The sequence below is a fragment of the Gorilla gorilla genome, chromosome 14 (assembly GCF_029281585.2).
Source record: "Gorilla gorilla gorilla isolate KB3781 chromosome 14, NHGRI_mGorGor1-v2.1_pri, whole genome shotgun sequence".
Taxonomy (NCBI): domain Eukaryota; kingdom Metazoa; phylum Chordata; class Mammalia; order Primates; family Hominidae; genus Gorilla; species Gorilla gorilla.
This window is the reverse complement of record NC_073238.2, coordinates 11,959,580-11,978,962: the sequence shown is the minus strand read 5'-3', so window position 1 is coordinate 11,978,962 and position 19,383 is coordinate 11,959,580.

Sequence of the window (19,383 nt, the reverse complement as noted above, 5' to 3'; positions counted from 1 at the left end):
TTCCATTCCATTCCATTGAATTCCATTCCATTCCATAAAATTCCGTTCCATTCCATTCCATTCCATTCCATTCCAATCCATTAGATCCCATTCGATTCCATTCGATTCCATTCGATTCCATTCTATTCCATTCCATTCCATTCCATTGAATTCCATTCCATTCCATTCCATTCCATTCCATTCCATTCCATTCCATTGAATTCCTTTCCATTCCATTCCATTCCATTCCATTTCATTCCATTCCGTTCTACTCGGGTTGATTCCATTCTATTCCATTCCATTCCATTCGATTCCATTCCATTCCAATCGATTCCATTCGATTCCATTCGATTCCATTTGATTCCATTCCATTCCATTCCATTGAATTCCATTCCATTCCATTCCATTCCATTCCATTCCATTCCATTCCATGGAATTCCATTCCATTCCATTCCGTTCCATTCCATTCCATGGAATTCCATTCCATTCCATTCGGTTCCGTTCCATTCCATTGAATTCCATTCCATTCCATTGAATTCCATTCCATTCCATTCCATTCCATTGAATTCCGTTCCATTCCGTTCCGTTCCGTTCCGTTCCGTTCCGTTCCATTCCTTTGCGTTCCGTTCCGTTCTACTCGGTTGATTCCATTCTATTCCATTCCATTCCATTCGATTCCATTCGATTCCATTCGATTCCATTCGATACCACTCCATTCCATTCCATTGAATTCCATTCCATTCCATTCCATTCCATTCCATTCCATTGAATTCCATTGCATTCCATTCCATTCCATTCCATTCCATTCCATTCCACTCCATTCCATTCCACTCCACTCCACTCCATTCCACTCCAATTCCCTCCACTCCACTCCATTCCATTCCATTCCATTCCATTGAATTCCATTGAATTCCATTCCATTCCATTACATTACATTCCGTTCTACTCGGGTTGATTCCATTCTATTCCATTCCATTCCATTCGATTCCATTCGATTCCATTCGATTCCTTTCGATTCCAATCGATTCCATTCCATTCCATTCCATTCTATTCATTGAATTCCATTGAATTCCATTCCATTCCATTCCATTCCATTCCATTCCATTCCGTTCCATTCCATTCCATTCCGTTCCGTTCCTTTCCGTTCCGTTCCTTTCCGTTGCGTTCCGTTTCGTTCCGTTGCGTTCCATTCCGTTCTACTCGGGTTGATTCCATTCTATTCCATTCCATTCCATTCCATTCCATTCCATTCCATTCCATTGAATTCCATTCCATTGAATTCCGTTCCATTCCATTCCATTCCGTTCCGTTCCGTCCCGTTCCATTCCGTTCCGTTCCGTTGCGTGCCGTTCCGTTCTACTCGGGTTGATTCCATTCTATTCCATTCCATTCCATTCGATTCCATTCGATTCCAATTGATTCCATTCGATTCCATTCGATTCCATTCCATTCCATTCCATTCCATTCCATTGAATTCCATTCCTTTCCATTCCATTCCATTCCATTCCATTCCATTGAATTCCATTCCATTCCATTCCCTTCCATTCCATAGAATTCCGTTCCCTTCCATTCCATAGAATTCCGTTCCATTCCATTCCATTCCATTCCATTCCATTCCATTCCATTCCACTGAATTCCATTCCATTCCATTCCATTCTATTCCATTCCATTCCATTCCATTCCATGGAATACCATTCCATTCCAATCCATTCCATTCCATTCCATTCCATTGAATTCCATTCCATTCCATTCCATTCCATTCCATTCCATTCCATTCCATTCCATTCCATTGAATTCCATTCCATTCCATTCCATTCCATTCCATTCCATTGAATTCCATTCCATTCCATTCCATTCCATTCCATTCCATTCCATTCCATTCCATTGAATTCCATTCCCTTCCATTCCATAGAATTCCGTTCCCTTCCATTCCATAGAATTCCGTTCCATTCCATTCCATTCCATTCCATTCCATTCCATTCCATTCCATTGAATTCCATTCCATAGAATTCCATTCCATTCCATTCCATTCCATTCCATTCCATGGAATTCCATTCCATGGAATTCCATTCCATTCCATTCCATTCTATTCCATTCCATTCCATTCCATTCCATGGAATTCCATTCCATTCCAATCCATTCCATTCCATTCCATTCCATTCCATTCCATTCCATTGAATTCCATTCCCTTCCATTCCATAGAATTCCGTTCCCTTCCATTCCATAGAATTCCGTTCCATTCCATTCCATTCTATTCCATTCCATTCCATTCCATTCCATGGAATACCATTCCATTCCAATCCATTCCATTCCATTCCATTCCATTGAATTCCATTCCATTCCATTCCATTCCATTCCATTCCATTCCATTCCATTCCATTCCATTGAATTCCATTCCATTCCATTCCATTCCATTCCATTCCATTGAATTCCATTCCATTCCATTCCATTCCACTCCATTCCATTCCACTCCACTGCACTCCACTCCACTCCACTCCATTCCACTCCCTTCCATTCCATTAAATTGAATTCCATTCCATTCCATTCCATTCCATTCCATTCCATTCCATTCCACTCCATTCCATTCCATTGAATTCCATTCCATTCCATTCCATTCCATTCCATTCCATTCCATTCCATTCCATTCCATTGAATTCCATTCCATTCCATTCCATTCCATTCCATTCCATTCCATTCCATTCCATTGAATTCCATTCCATTCCATTCCATTCCATTCCATTCCATTCCATTCCATTCCATTCCATTCCGTTCTACTCGGGTTGATTCCATTCTATTCCATTCCATTCCATTCGATCTCATTCGATTCCATTCGATTCCATTCGATTCCATTCGATTCCATTCGATTCCACTCCATTCCATTCCATGGAATTCCATTCCATTCCATACCATTCCATTCCATTCCATTCCAATCCATTGAATTCCATTCCATTCCATTCCATTCCATTCCATTCCATTCCATTCCGTTCCATTCCATTCCATTCCGTTCCATTCCATTCCATTCCATTCCATTGAATTCCTTTCCATTCCATTCCATTCCGTTCCGTTCCGTCCCGTTCCGTTCCGTTCCATTCCGTTGCGTTCCGTTCCGTTCTACTCGGGTTGATTCCATTCTATTCCATTTCATTCTATTCGATTCCATTCGATTCAAATCGATTCCATTCGATTCCATTCGATTCCATTCGATTCCATTCCATTCCATTCCATTGAATTCCATTCCATTCCATTCCATTCCATTCCATTCCATTCCATTCCATTCCATAGAATTCCATTCCATTCCATTCCATTCCATTCCATTCCATTCCATTGAATTCCATTCCGTTCCATTCCATTCCATTCCATTCCATTCCATTGAATTCCATTCCATTCCATTCCATTCCATTCCATTCCATTCCATTCCATTCCATTCCCTTCCATTCCATAGAATTCCGTTCCCTTCCATTCCATAGAATTCCGTTCCATTCCATTCCATTCCATTCCATTCCATTCCATTGAATTCCATTCCATAGAATTCCATTCCATTCCATTCCATTCCATTCCATTCCATTCCATTCCATTCCATTCCACTGAATTCCATTCCATTCCATTCCATTCTATTCCATTCCATTCCATTCCATTCCATGGAATTCCATTCCATTCCAATCCATTCCATTCCATTCCATTCCATTGAATTCCATTCCATTCCATTCCATTCCATTCCATTCCATTCCATTCCATTCCATTCCATTGAATTCCATTCCATTCCATTCCATTCCATTCCATTCCATTGAATTCCATTCCATTCCAATCCATTCCATTCCATTCCATTCCATTCCATTCCATTCCATTGAATTCCATTCCCTTCCATTCCATAGAATTCCGTTCCCTTCCATTCCATAGAATTCCGTTCCATTCCATTCCATTCCATTCCATTCCATTCCATTGAATTCCATTCCATAGAATTCCATTCCATTCCATTCCATTCCATTCCATTCCATTCCATTCCATTCCATTCCATTCCATTCCATTCCATTCCATTCTATTCCATTCCATTCCATTCCATTCCATGGAATTCCATTCCATTCCAATCCATTCCATTCCATTCCATTCCATTGAATTCCATTCCATTCCATTCCATTCCATTCCATTCCATTCCATTCCATTCCATTCCATTCCATTGAATTCCATTCCATTCCATTCCATTCCATTCCATTCCATTCCATTCCATTCCATTCCATTGAATTCCATTCCATTCCATTCCATTCCATTCCATTCCATTCCATTCCATTCCATTCCGTTCTACTCGGGTTGATTCCATTCTATTCCATTCCATTCCATTCGATCTCATTCGATTCCATTCGATTCCATTCGATTCCATTCGATTCCATTCGATTCCAGTCCATTCCGTTCCATGGAATTCCATTCCATTCCATACCATTCCATTCCATTCCATTCCAATCCATTGAATTCCATTCCATTCCATTCCATTCCATTCCATTCCATTCCATTCCGTTCCATTCCATTCCATTCCGTTCCATTCCATTCCATTCCATTCCATTGAATTCCGTTCCATTCCATTCCATTCCGTTCCGTTCCGTCCCGTTCCGTTCCGTTCCATTCCGTTGCTTTCCGTTCCGTTCTACTCGGGTTGATTCCATTCTATTCCATTCCATTCTATTCGATTCCATTCGATTCCAATCGATTCCATTCGATTCCATTCGATTCCATTCGATTCCATTCCATTCCATTCCATTGAATTCCATTCCATTCCATTCCATTCCATTCCATTCGATTCCATTCCATTCCATTCCATTCCATTCCATTCCATTCCATTCCGTTCTACTCGGGTTCATTCCATTCCATTCCGTTCCGTTCCGTTCCGTTCCATTCCGTTCTGTTCCATTCCGTTCCATTCAATTCCATTCCATTCCATTCCGTTCTACTCGGTTTGATTCCATTCTATTCCACTCCATTCCTTTTCGTTCTGTTCCGTTCCGTTCTGTTCCGTTCCACTTGGGTTGATTCCATTCCATTCCATTCCATTCCATTCGATTCCATTCGATTCCATTCGATTCCATTCGTTTCCATTCCATTCCATTCGATTCCATTCCATTCCATTCCATTCAATTCCATTGAATTCCATGCCATTCCATTCCATTCCATTCCATTCCATTCCATTCCATTGAATTCCATTGAATTCCTTTCCATTGAATTCCATTCGATTCCATTCCATTCCATTCCATTGAATTCCATTCCATTCCATAAAATTCCGTTCCATTCCATTCCATTCCATTCCATTCCATTAGATCCCATTCGATTCCATTCGATTCCATTCGATTCCATTCTATTCCATTCCATTCCATTCCATTGAATTCCATTCCATTCCATTCCATTCCATTCCATTCCATTCCATTGAATTCCTTTCCATTCCATTCCATTCCATTCCATTTCATTCCATTCCGTTCTACTCGGGTTGATTCCATTCTATTCCATTCCATTCCATTCGATTCCATTCCATTCCAATCGATTCCATTCGATTCCATTCGATTCCATTTGATTCCATTCCATTCCATTCCATTGAATTCCATTCCATTCCATTCCATTCCATTCCATTCCATGGAATTCCATTCCATTCCATTCCGTTCCATTCCATTCCATGGAATTCCATTCCATTCCATTCGGTTCCGTTCCATTCCATTGAATTCCATTCCATTCCATTGAATTCCATTCCATTCCATTCCATGCCATTGAATTCCGTTCCATTCCGTTCCGTTCCGTTCCGTTCCGTTCCGTTCCATTCCGTTGCGTTCCGTTCCGTTCTACTCGGTTGATTCCATTCTATTCCATTCCATTCCATTCGATTCCATTCGATTCCATTCGATTCCATTCGATACCATTCCATTCCATTCCATTGAATTCCATTCCATTCCATTCCATTCCATTCCATTCCATTGAATTCCATTGGATTCCATTCCATTCCATTCCATTCCATTCCATTCCATTCCACTCCATTCCATTCCACTCCACTCCACTCCATTCCACTCCAATTCCCTCCACTCCACTCCATTCCATTCCATTCCATTCCATTGAATTCCATTGAATTCCATTCCATTCCATTACATTACATTCCGTTCTACTCGGGTTGATTCCATTCTATTCCATTCCATTCCATTCGATTCCATTCGATTCCATTCGATTCCTTTCGATTCCAATCGATTCCATTCCATTCCATTCCATTCTATTCATTGAATTCCATTGAATTCCATTCCATTCCATTCCATTCCATTCCATTCCATTCCGTTCCATTCCATTCCATTCCGTTCCGTTCCTTTCCGTTCCGTTCCTTTCCGTTGCGTTCCGTTTCGTTCCGTTGCGTTCCATTCCGTTCTACTCGGGTTGATTCCATTCTATTCCATTCCATTCCATTCCATTCCATTCCATTCCATTCCATTGAATTCCATTCCATTGAATTCCGTTCCATTCCATTCCATTCCGTTCCGTTCCGTCCCGTTCCATTCCGTTCCGTTCCGTTGCGTGCCGTTCCGTTCTACTCGGGTTGATTCCATTCTATTCCATTCCATTCCATTCGATTCCATTCGATTCCAATTGATTCCATTCGATTCCATTCGATTCCATTCCATTCCATTCCATTCCATTCCATTGAATTCCATTCCATTCCATTCCATTCCATTCCATTCCATTCCATTCCATTCCATTCCATTGAATTCCATTCCCTTCCATTCCATAGAATTCCGTTCCCTTCCATTCCATAGAATTCCGTTCCATTCCATTCCATTCCATTCCATTCCATTCCATTCCATTCCATTGAATTCCATTCCATTCCATTCCCTTCCATTCCATAGAATTCCGTTCCCTTCCATTCCATAGAATTCCGTTCCATTCCATTCCATTCCATTCCATTCCATTCCATTGAATTCCATTCCATAGAATTCCATTCCATTCCATTCCATTCCATTCCGTTCCATTCCATTCCATTCCATTGAATTCCATTCCATTCCATTCCATTCTATTCCATTCCATTCCATTCCATTCCATGGAATACCATTCCATTCCAATCCATTCCATTCCATTCCATTCCATGGAATTCCATTCCATTCAATTCCATTCCATTCCATTCCATTCCATTCCATTCCATTCCATTGAATTCCATTCCATTCCATTCCATTCCATTCCATTCCATTGAATTCCATTCCATTCCATTCCATTCCATTCCATTCCATTCCATTCCATTCCATTGAATTCCATTCCCTTCCATTCCATAGAATTCCGTTCCCTTCCATTCCATAGAATTCCGTTCCATTCCATTCCATTCCATTCCATTCCATTCCATTCCATTCCATTGAATTCCATTCCATAGAATTCCATTCCATTCCATTCCATTCCATTCCATTCCATTCCATTCCATTCCATTGAATTCCATTCCATTCCATTCCATTCTATTCCATTCCATTCCATTCCATTCCATGGAATTCCATTCCATTCCAATCCATTCCATTCCATTCCATTCCATTGAATTCCATTCCATTCCATTCCATTCCATTCCATTCCATTCCATTCCATTCCATTCCATTGAATTCCATTCCATTCCATTCCATTCCATTCCATTCCATTCCATTCCATTCCATTCCATTGAATTCCATTCCATTCCATTCCATTCCATTCCATTCCATTCCATTCCATTCCATTCCATTCCATTCCGTTCTACTCGGGTTGATTCCATTCTATTCCATTCCATTCCATTCGATCTCATTCGATTCCATTCGATTCCATTCGATTCCATTCGATTCCATTCGATTCCACTCCATTCCATTCCATGGAATTCCATTCCATTCCATACCATTCCATTCCATTCCATTCCAATCCATTGAATTCCATTCCATTCCATTCCATTCCATTCCATTCCATTCCGTTCCATTCCATTCCATTCCGTTCCATTCCATTCCATTCCATTCCATTGAATTCCGTTCCATTCCATTCCATTCCGTTCCGTCCCGTTCCGTTCCGTTCCATTCCGTTGCGTTCCGTTCCGTTCTACTCGGGTTGATTCCATTCTATTCCATTCCATTCTATTCGATTCCATTCGATTCCAATCGATTCCATTTGATTCCATTCGATTCCATTCGATTCCATTCCATTCCATTCCATTGAATTCCATTCCATTCCATTCCATTCCATTCCATTCCATTCCATTCCATTGAATTCCATTCCATTCCATTCCATTCCATTCCATTCCATTCCATTGAATTCCATTCCATTCCATTCCATTCCATTCCATTCCATTGAATTCCATTCCATTCCATTCCATTCCATTCCATTCCATTCCATTCCATTCCATTCCATAGAATTCCGTTCCCTTCCATTCCATAGAATTCCGTTCCATTCCATTCCATTCCATTCCATTCCATTCCATTGAATTCCATTCCATAGAATTCCATTCCATTCCATTCCATTCCATTCCATTCCATTCCATTCCACTGAATTCCATTCCATTCCATTCCATTCTATTCCATTCCATTCCATTCCATTCCATGGAATTCCATTCCATTCCAATCCATTCCATTCCATTCCATTCCATTGAATTCCATTCCATTCCATTCCATTCCATTCCATTCCATTCCATTCCATTCCATTCCATTCCATTGAATTGCATTCCATTCCATTCCATTCCATTCCATTCCATTGAATTCCATTCCATTCCAATCCATTCCATTCCATTCCATTCCATTCCATTCCATTCCATTGAATTCCATTCCCTTCCATTCCATAGAATTCCGTTCCCTTCCATTCCATAGAATTCCGTTCCATTCCATTCCATTCCATTCCATTCCATTCCATTGAATTCCATTCCATAGAATTCCATTCCATTCCATTCCATTCCATTCCATTCCATTCCATTCCATTCCATTCCATAGAATTCCATTCCATTCCATTCCATTCTATTCCATTCCATTCCATTCCATTCCATGGAATTCCATTCCATTCCAATCCATTCCATTCCATTGCATTCCATTGAATTCCATTCCATTCCATTCCATTCCATTCCATTCCATTCCATTCCATTCCATTCCATTGAATTCCATTCCATTCCATTCCATTCCATTCCATTCCATTCCATTCCATTCCATTCCATTCCATTCCATTGAATTCCATTCCATTCCATTCCATTCCATTCCATTCCATTCCATTCCATTCCATTCCGTTCTACTCGGGTTGATTCCATTCTATTCCATTCCATTCCATTCGATCTCATTCGATTCCATTCGATTCCATTCGATTCCATTTGATTCCATTCCATTCCATTCCATTGAATTCCATTCCATTCCATTCCATTCCATTCCATTCCATTCCATTCCATGGAATTCCATTCCATTCCATTCCGTTCCATTCCATTCCATGGAATTCCATTCCATTCCATTCGGTTCCGTTCCATTCCATTGAATTCCATTCCATTCCATTGAATTCCATTCCATTCCATTCCATTCCATTGAATTCCGTTCCATTCCGTTCCGTTCCGTTCCGTTCCGTTCCGTTCCATTCCTTTGCGTTCCGTTCCGTTCTACTCGGTTGATTCCATTCTATTCCATTCCATTCCATTCGATTCCATTCGATTCCATTCGATTCCATTCGATACCACTCCATTCCATTCCATTGAATTCCATTCCATTCCATTCCATTCCATTCCATTCCATTGAATTCCATTGCATTCCATTCCATTCCATTCCATTCCATTCCATTCCACTCCATTCCATTCCACTCCACTCCACTCCATTCCACTCCAATTCCCTCCACTCCACTCCATTCCATTCCATTCCATTCCATTGAATTCCATTGAATTCCATTCCATTCCATTACATTACATTCCGTTCTACTCGGGTTGATTCCATTCTATTCCATTCCATTCCATTCGATTCCATTCGATTCCATTCGATTCCTTTCGATTCCAATCGATTCCATTCCATTCCATTCCATTCTATTCATTGAATTCCATTGAATTCCATTCCATTCCATTCCATTCCATTCCATTCCATTCCGTTCCATTCCATTCCATTCCGTTCCGTTCCTTTCCGTTCCGTTCCTTTCCGTTGCGTTCCGTTTCGTTCCGTTGCGTTCCATTCCGTTCTACTCGGGTTGATTCCATTCTATTCCATTCCATTCCATTCCATTCCATTCCATTCCATTCCATTGAATTCCATTCCATTCCATTCCATTCCATTCCATTCCATTCCATTCCATTCCATTCCATTCCATTGAATTCCATTCCATTCCATTCCATTCCATTCCATTCCATTCCATTCCATTCCATTCCGTTCTACTCGGGTTGATTCCATTCTATTCCATTCCATTCCATTCGATCTCATTCGATTCCATTCGATTCCATTCGATTCCATTTGATTCCATTCCATTCCATTCCATTGAATTCCATTCCATTCCATTCCATTCCATTCCATTCCATTCCATTCCATTCCATGGAATTCCATTCCATTCCATTCCGTTCCATTCCATTCCATGGAATTCCATTCCATTCCATTCGGTTCCGTTCCATTCCATTGAATTCCATTCCATTCCATTGAATTCCATTCCATTCCATTCCATTCCATTGAATTCCGTTCCATTCCGTTCCGTTCCGTTCCGTTCCGTTCCGTTCCATTCCTTTGCGTTCCGTTCCGTTCTACTCGGTTGATTCCATTCTATTCCATTCCATTCCATTCGATTCCATTCGATTCCATTCGATTCCATTCGATACCACTCCATTCCATTCCATTGAATTCCATTCCATTCCATTCCATTCCATTCCATTCCATTGAATTCCATTGCATTCCATTCCATTCCATTCCATTCCATTCCATTCCACTCCATTCCATTCCACTCCACTCCACTCCATTCCACTCCAATTCCCTCCACTCCACTCCATTCCATTCCATTCCATTCCATTGAATTCCATTGAATTCCATTCCATTCCATTACATTACATTCCGTTCTACTCGGGTTGATTCCATTCTATTCCATTCCATTCCATTCGATTCCATTCGATTCCATTCGATTCCTTTCGATTCCAATCGATTCCATTCCATTCCATTCCATTCTATTCATTGAATTCCATTGAATTCCATTCCATTCCATTCCATTCCATTCCATTCCATTCCGTTCCATTCCATTCCATTCCGTTCCGTTCCTTTCCGTTCCGTTCCTTTCCGTTGCGTTCCGTTTCGTTCCGTTGCGTTCCATTCCGTTCTACTCGGGTTGATTCCATTCTATTCCATTCCATTCCATTCCATTCCATTCCATTCCATTCCATTGAATTCCATTCCATTGAATTCCGTTCCATTCCATTCCATTCCGTTCCGTTCCGTCCCGTTCCATTCCGTTCCGTTCCGTTGCGTGCCGTTCCGTTCTACTCGGGTTGATTCCATTCTATTCCATTCCATTCCATTCGATTCCATTCGATTCCAATTGATTCCATTCGATTCCATTCGATTCCATTCCATTCCATTCCATTCCATTCCATTGAATTCCATTCCTTTCCATTCCATTCCATTCCATTCCATTCCATTGAATTCCATTCCATTCCATTCCCTTCCATTCCATAGAATTCCGTTCCCTTCCATTCCATAGAATTCCGTTCCATTCCATTCCATTCCATTCCATTCCATTCCATTGAATTCCATTCCATAGAATTCCATTCCATTCCATTCCATTCCATTCCATTCCATTCCATTCCACTGAATTCCATTCCATTCCATTCCATTCTATTCCATTCCATTCCATTCCATTCCATGGAATACCATTCCATTCCAATCCATTCCATTCCATTCCATTCCATTGAATTCCATTCCATTCCATTCCATTCCATTCCATTCCATTCCATTCCATTCCATTCCATTGAATTCCATTCCCTTCCATTCCATAGAATTCCGTTCCCTTCCATTCCATAGAATTCCGTTCCATTCCATTCCATTCCATTCCATTCCATTCCATTCCATTCCATTGAATTCCATTCCATAGAATTCCATTCCATTCCATTCCATTCCATTCCATTCCATTCCATTCCATTCCATTGAATTCCATTCCATTCCATTCCATTCTATTCCATTCCATTCCATTCCATTCCATGGAATTCCATTCCATTCCAATCCATTCCATTCCATTCCATTCCATTGAATTCCATTCCATTCCATTCCATTCCATTCCATTCCATTCCATTCCATTGAATTCCATTCCATTCCATTCCATTCCATTCCATTCCATTCCATTCCATTCCATTCCATTCCATTGAATTCCATTCCATTCCATTCCATTCCATTCCATTCCATTCCATTCCATTCCATTCCATTCCATTCCATTCCGTTCTACTCGGGTTGATTCCATTCTATTCCATTCCATTCCATTCGATCTCATTCGATTCCATTCGATTCCATTCGATTCCATTCGATTCCATTCGATTCCACTCCATTCCATTCCATGGAATTCCATTCCATTCCATACCATTCCATTCCATTCCATTCCAATCCATTGAATTCCATTCCATTCCATTCCATTCCATTCCATTCCATTCCGTTCCATTCCATTCCATTCCGTTCCATTCCATTCCATTCCATTCCATTGAATTCCGTTCCATTCCATTCCATTCCGTTCCGTTCCGTCCCGTTCCGTTCCGTTCCATTCCGTTGCGTTCCGTTCCGTTCTACTCGGGTTGATTCCATTCTATTCCATTCCATTCTATTCGATTCCATTCGATTCCAATCGATTCCATTCGATTCCATTCGATTCCATTCGATTCCATTCCATTCCATTCCTTTGAATTCCATTCCATTCCATTCCATTCCATTCCATTCCATTCCATTCCATTCCATTCCATTGAATTCCATTCCATTCCATTCCATTCCATTCCATTCCATTCCATTGAATTCCATTCCATTCCATTCCATTCCATTCCATTCCATTGAATTCCATTCCATTCCATTCCATTCCATTCCATTCCATTCCATTCCATTCCATTCCCTTCCATTCCATAGAATTCCGTTCCCTTCCATTCCATAGAATTCCGTTCCATTCCATTCCATTCCATTCCATTCCATTCCATTGAATTCCATTCCATAGAATTCCATTCCATTCCATTCCATTCCATTCCATTCCATTCCATTCCATTCCATTCCACTGAATTCCATTCCATTCCATTCCATTCTATTCCATTCCATTCCATTCCATTCCATGGAATTCCATTCCATTCCAATCCATTCCATTCCATTCCATTCCATTGAATTCCATTCCATTCCATTCCATTCCATTCCATTCCATTCCATTCCATTCCATTGAATTCCATTCCATTCCATTCCATTCCATTCCATTCCATTGAATTCCATTCCATTCCAATCCATTCCATTCCATTCCATTCCATTCCATTCCATTCCATTGAATTCCATTCCCTTCCATTCCATAGAATTCCGTTCCCTTCCATTCCATAGAATTCCGTTCCATTCCATTCCATTCCATTCCATTCCATTCCATTGAATTCCATTCCATAGAATTCCATTCCATTCCATTCCATTCCATTCCATTCCATTCCATTCCATTCCATTCCATTCCATTGAATTCCATTCCATTCCATTCCATTCTATTCCATTCCATTGCATTCCATTCCATGGAATTCCATTCCATTCCAATCCATTCCATTCCATTCCATTCCATTGAATTCCATTCCATTCCATTCCATTCCATTCCATTCCATTCCATTCCATTCCATTCCATTCCATTGAATTCCATTCCATTCCATTCCATTCCATTCCATTCCATTCCATTCCATTCCATTCCATTGAATTCCATTCCATTCCATTCCATTCCTTTCCATTCCATTCCATTCCATTCCATTCCGTTCTACTCGGGTTGATTCCATTCTATTCCATTCCATTCCATTCGATCTCATTCGATTCCATTCGATTCCATTCGATTCCATTCGATTCCATTCGATTCCACTCCATTCCGTTCCATGGAATTCCATTCCATTCCATACCATTCCATTCCATTCCATTCCAATCCATTGAATTCCATTCCATTCCATTCCATTCCATTCCATTCCATTCCGTTCCATTCCATTCCATTCCGTTCCATTCCATTCCATTCCATTCCATTGAATTCCGTTCCATTCCATTCCATTCCGTTCCGTTCCGTCCCGTTCCGTTCCGTTCCATTCCGTTGCGTTCCGTTCCGTTCTACTCGGGTTGATTCCATTCTATTCCATTCCATTCTATTCGATTCCATTCGATTCCAATCGATTCCATTCGATTCCATTCGATTCCATTCGATTCCATTCCATTCCATTCCATTGAATTCCATTCCATTCCATTCCATTCCATTCCATTCGATTCCATTCCATTCCATTCCATTCCATTCCATTCCATTCCATTCCATTCCGTTCTACTCGGGTTCATTCCATTCCATTCCGTTCCGTTCCGTTCCGTTCCATTCCGTTCTGTTCCATTCCGTTCCATTCAATTCCATTCCATTCCATTCCGTTCTACTCGGTTTGATTCCATTCTATTCCACTCCATTCCGTTTCGTTCTGTTCCGTTCCGTTCTGTTCCGTTCCACTTGGGTTGATTCCATTCCATTCCATTCCATTCCATTCGATTCCATTCGATTCCATTCGATTCCATTCGTTTCCATTCCATTCCATTCGATTCCATTCCATTCCATTCCATTCAGTTCCATTGAATTCCATGCCATTCCATTCCATTCCATTCCATTCCATTCCATTCCATTGAATTCCATTGAATTCCTTTCCATTGAATTCCATTCGATTCCATTCCATTCCATTCCATTGAATTCCATTCCATTCCATAAAATTCCGTTCCATTCCATTCCATTCCATTCCATTCCATTCCATTAGATCCCATTCGATTCCATTCGATTCCATTCGATTCCATTCTATTCCATTCCATTCCATTCCATTGAATTCCATTCCATTCCATTCCATTCCATTCCATTCCATTCCATTGAATTCCTTTCCATTCCATTCCATTCCATTCCATTTCATTCCATTCCGTTCTACTCGGGTTGATTCCATTCTATTCCATTCCATTCCATTCGATTCCATTCCATTCCAATCGATTCCATTCGATTCCATTCGATTCCATTTGATTCCATTCCATTCCATTCCATTGAATTCCATTCCATTCCATTCCATTCCATTCCATTCCATTCCATTCCATGGAATTCCATTCCATTCCATTCCGTTCCATTCCATTCCATGGAATTCCATTCCATTCCATTCGGTTCCGTTCCATTCCATTGAATTCCATTCCATTCCATTGAATTCCATTCCATTCCATTCCATTCCATTGAATTCCGTTCCATTCCGTTCCGTTCCATTCCGTTCCGTTCCGTTCCATTCCGTTGCGTTCCGTTCCGTTCTACTCGGTTGATTCCATTCTATTCCATTCCATTCCATTCGATTCCATTCGATTCCATTCGATTCCATTCGATACCATTCCATTCCATTCCATTGAATTCCATTTCATTCCATTCCATTCCATTCCATTCCATTGAATTCCATTGGATTCCATTCCATTCCATTCCATTCCATTCCATTCCATTCCACTCCATTCCATTCCACTCCACTCCACTCCATTCCACTCCAATTCCCTCCACTCCACTCCATTCCATTCCATTCCATTCCATTGAATTCCATTGAATTCCATTCCATTCCATTACATTACATTCCGTTCTACTCGGGTTGATTCCATTCTATTCCATTCCATTCCATTCGATTCCATTCGATTCCATTCGATTCCTTTCGATTCCAATCGATTCCATTCCATTCCATTCCATTCTATTCATTGAATTCCATTGAATTCCATTCCATTCCATTCCATTCCATTCCATTCCATTCCGTTCCATTCCATTCCATTCCGTTCCGTTCCTTTCCGTTCCGTTCCTTTCCGTTGCGTTCCGTTTCGTTCCGTTGCGTTCCATTCCGTTCTACTCGGGTTGATTCCATTCTATTCCATTCCATTCCATTCCATTCCATTCCATTCCATTCCATTCCATTGAATTCCATTCCATTGAATTCCGTTCCATTCCATTCCATTCCGTTCCGTTCCGTCCCGTTCCATTCCGTTCCGTTCCGTTGCGTGCCGTTCCGTTCTACTCGGGTTGATTCCATTCTATTCCATTCCATTCCATTCGATTCCATTCGATTCCAATTGATTCCATTCGATTCCATTCGATTCCATTCCATTCCATTCCATTCCATTCCATTGAATTCCATTCCATTCCATTCCATTCCATTCCATTCCATTCCATTCCATTGAATTCCATTCCATTCCATTCCATTCCATTCCATTCCATTGAATTCCATTCCATTCCATTCCATTCCATTCCATTCCATTCCATTCCATTCCATTGAATTCCATTCCCTTCCATTCCATAGAATTCCGTTCCCTTCCATTCCATAGAATTCCGTTCCATTCCATTCCATTCCATTCCATTCCATTCCATTGAATTCCATTCCCTTCCATTCCATAGAATTCCGTTCCCTTCCATTCCATAGAATTCCGTTCCATTCCATTCCATTCCATTCCATTCCATTCCATTCCATTCCATTCCATTCCATTCCATTGAATTCCATTCCATTCCATTCCATTCCATTCCATTCCATTGAATTCCATTCCATTCCATTCCATTCCATTCCATTCCATTGAATTCCATTCCATTCCATTCCATTCCATTCCATTCCATTCCATTCCATTCCATTCCATTCCATTGAATTCCATTCCCTTCCATTCCATAGAATTCCGTTCCCTTCCATTCCATAGAATTCCGTTCCATTCCATTCCATTCCATTCCATTCCATTCCATTCCATTCCATTGAATTCCATTCCATAGAATTCCATTCCATTCCATTCCATTCCATTCCATTCCATTCCATTCCATTCCATGGAATTCCATTCCATTCCATTCCATTCTATTCCATTCCATTCCATTCCATTCCATGGAATTCCATTCCATTCCAATCCATTCCATTCCATTCCATTCCATCGAATTCCATTCCATTCCATTCCATTCCATTCCATTCCATTCCATTCCATTCCATTCCATTCCATTGAATTCCATTCCATTCCATTCCATTCCATTCCATTCCATTCCATTCCATTCCATTCCATTCCATTGAATTCCATTCCATTCCATTCCATTCCATTCCATTCCATTCCATTCCATTCCATTCCGTTCTACTCGGGTTGATTCCATTCTATTCCATTCCATTCCATTCGATCTCATTCGATTCCATTCGATTCCATTCGATTCCATTCGATTCCATTCGATTCCACTCCATTCCATTCCATGGAATTCCATTCCATTCCATACCATTCCATTCCATTCCATTCCAATCCATTGAATTCCATTCCATTCCATTCCATTCCATTCCATTCCATTCCGTTCCATTCCATTCCATTCCGTTCCATTCCATTCCATTCCATTCCATTGAATTCCGTTCCATTCCATTCCATTCCGTTCCGTTCCGTCCCGTTCCGTTCCGTTCCATTCCGTTGCGTTCCGTTCCGTTCTACTCGGGTTGATTCCATTCTATTCCATTCCATTCTATTCGATTCCATTCGACTCCAATCGATTCCATTCGATTCCATTCGATTCCATTCGATTCCATTCCATTCCATTCCATTTAATTCCATTCCATTCCATTCCATTCCATTCCATTCCATTCCATTCCATTCCATTGAATTCCATTCCATTCCATTCCATTCCATTCCATTCCATTCCATTGAATTCCATTCCATTCCATTCCATTCCATTCCATTCCATTGAATTCCATTCCATTCCATTCCATTCCATTCCATTCCATTCCATTCCATTCCATTGAATTCCATTCCCTTCCATTCCATAGAATTCCGTTCCCTTCCATTCCATAGAATTCCGTTCCATTCCATTCCATTCCATTCCATTCCATTCCATTGAATTCCATTCCATAGAATTCCATTCCATTCCATTCCATTCCATTCCATTCCATTCCATTCCATTCCACTGAATTCCATTCCATTCCATTCCATTCTATTCCATTCCATTCCATTCCATTCCATGGAATTCCATTCCATTCCAATCCATTCCATTCCATTCCATTCCATTGAATTCCATTCCATTCCATTCCATTCCATTCCATTCCATTCCATTCCATTCCATTCCATTGAATTCCATTCCATTCCATTCCATTCCATTCCATTCCATTGAATTCCATTCCATTCCATTCCATTCCATTCCATTCCATTCCATTCCATTCCATTCCATTCCATTCCATTGAATTCCATTCCCTTCCATTCCATAGAATTCCGTTCCCTTCCATTCCATAGAATTCCGTTCCATTCCATTCCATTCCATTCCATTCCATTCCATTCCATTCCATTCCATTCCATTGAATTCCATTCCATAGAATTCCATTCCATTCCATTCCATTCCATTCCATTCCATTCCATTGAATTCCATTCCATTCCATTCCATTCTATTCCATTCCATTCCATTCCATTCCATGGAATTCCATTCCATTCCAATCCATTCCATTCCATTCCATTCCATGGAATTCCATTCCATTCCATTCCATTCCATTCCATTCCATTCCATGGAATTCCATTCCATTGAATTCCATTCCATTCCATTCCATTCCATTCCATTCCATTCCATTCCATTCCATTCCATTCCATTGAATTCCATTCCATTCCATTCCATTCCATTCCATTCCATTCCATTCCATTCCATTCCGTTCTACTCGGGTTGATTCCATTCTATTCCATTCCATTCCATTCGATCTCATTCGATTCCATTCGATTCCATTCGATTCCATTCGATTCCACTCCATTCCATTCCATGGAATTCCATTCCATTCCATACCATTCCATTCCATTCCATTCCAATCCATTGAATTCCATTCCATTCCATTCCATTCCATTCCATTCCGTTCCATTCCATTCCATTCCGTTCCATTCCATTCCATTCCATTCCATTGAATTCCGTTCCATTCCATTCCATTCCGTTCCGTTCCGTCCCGTTCCGTTCCGTTCCATTCCGTTGCGTTCCGTTCCGTTCTACTCGGGTTGATTCCATTCTATTCCATTCCATTCTATTCGATTCCATTCGATTCCAATCGATTCCATTCGATTCCATTCGATTCCATTCGATTCCATTCCATTCCATTCCATTGAATTCCATTCCATTCCATTCCATTCCATTCCATTCGATTCCATTCCATTCCATTCCATTCCATTCCATTCCATTCCATTCCATTCCATTCCGTTCTACTCGGGTTCATTCCATTCCATTCCGTTCCGTTCCGTTCCGTTCCATTCCGTTCTGTTCCATTCCGTTCCATTCAATTCCATTCCATTC